Genomic DNA, 848 nt, shown 5'->3' with positions numbered 1-848 from the left:
TTTTTGTGAAATCAAGCCCGCGTTCTTCTTCTGCCGTGGCGTCGGTGACAATCATCTTGGTTGATCGCAGGGACCTTGTTTCAGCGCCAGCCTGAATGGACAGTTTGCTACCAGACGCAAAGAGAGCGGTCGATGCAGCAAACAACAGGAAATGGGTGAGACGCATTCGTGGTCTTGTGTTTGGCGAGTGGAGCGTCTTGTGGGCTTGCTGGCAAGTTGGGAACTGAGCACCAAAACCCCACCTAAAAATGTCGGCAGATCAATAGTTGCAGTAAACCCGACGAAGATCTGTAGGCTGAGATTGAATTGATTTGCATGCTCTATTTATCACCATGTCAAAAAGTTCAGCTTGTCGAGTGGTCAATCGTCGGTAGTTGACGGACCTATCAGCAATTTAGGTAGAATACACATAGTATGTTGATATAGAATACCTTATGAGGGCGCCCAGCGCACTCTAATGACGATACGCTATTTCCTAAAGTAAAATCTGGAAATCTAGCTACCCACCGAAAAAAAAAAAACTTGAATTTAAAACCGTAATCGACCAAGCATAATAGGAAAGGATATTATCTTCCTACTTTATGTGTATGTATATCAAAGAAAGAAACTAAGTCTTTGACAAACAGTTCGCCGCATGCTTCGTCCCCACTGTCGTTTTGCCAATATATTTATGTTCTAGTGATGATCCCGATCAGACATCGGAGCCGACGACGACGTGGTTGTTGATAAAACAATCGTTCCAGCTTTTACAAGCTTCACACTTACCGATGATCTTCATCACCGCGCTGTCAACTTTGGTTTGTTTCTCAAGTTATTTTACGCCTTGACAAGATCAATTTGCTATGCTT

Source organism: Phytophthora parasitica (genome assembly GCF_000247585.1).
Source record: "Phytophthora parasitica INRA-310 unplaced genomic scaffold supercont2.67, whole genome shotgun sequence".
NCBI classification, from domain to species: Eukaryota; Oomycota; class Peronosporomycetes; order Peronosporales; family Peronosporaceae; genus Phytophthora; species Phytophthora nicotianae.
This window is presented reverse-complemented; position numbering follows the sequence as displayed.